This window comes from Sinocyclocheilus grahami, unplaced genomic scaffold (genome assembly GCF_001515645.1).
Source record: "Sinocyclocheilus grahami isolate Dianchi unplaced genomic scaffold, SAMN03320097.WGS_v1.1 scaffold7350.1, whole genome shotgun sequence".
Lineage (NCBI taxonomy): Eukaryota > Metazoa > Chordata > Actinopteri > Cypriniformes > Cyprinidae > Sinocyclocheilus > Sinocyclocheilus grahami.
Genome location: NW_015511422.1, coordinates 3,411 through 3,722, shown reverse-complemented (window position 1 = coordinate 3,722; position 312 = coordinate 3,411). Strand labels below are relative to the sequence as shown.

The following is a 312-nucleotide window of genomic DNA, read 5'->3' as shown; positions in this document are numbered from 1 at the left end:
TTTTTTTTTGTTACGGCTACTAACCAAATTAAGTCCTGAGGGCTAAAAACATTAGTCTCTGCATAAAAATAATACCACCTTGACACATTTTTATGCTTATGTAATTCTTTTATTCAGTTTTAGCTCATTTGGGTGTTTGGGTTTGTGTGTGTGCCTTGTGTTATTGTTTATGTACTAATTGCAGTGTTTATTTCTGTTAGATTTGAGGAGGTGGTGTCCCCTGGCTGTGGGTTTTGTCACATACCATACGATGAGTTGAATATACCGTTTCCTGCTCAGCTCACCTATTGCTACTGCTGTCGCCGCTACAAA

General features: G+C 38.1%; 1 pseudogene; it reads left to right on the top strand.

Annotated features, from left to right (window-relative positions):
* Positions 1-200: 200 nt before the first annotated feature.
* Positions 201-312, top strand: part of LOC107577815 (C2 domain-containing protein 5-like) — a 2,878-nt pseudogene continuing 2,766 nt past the window's right edge.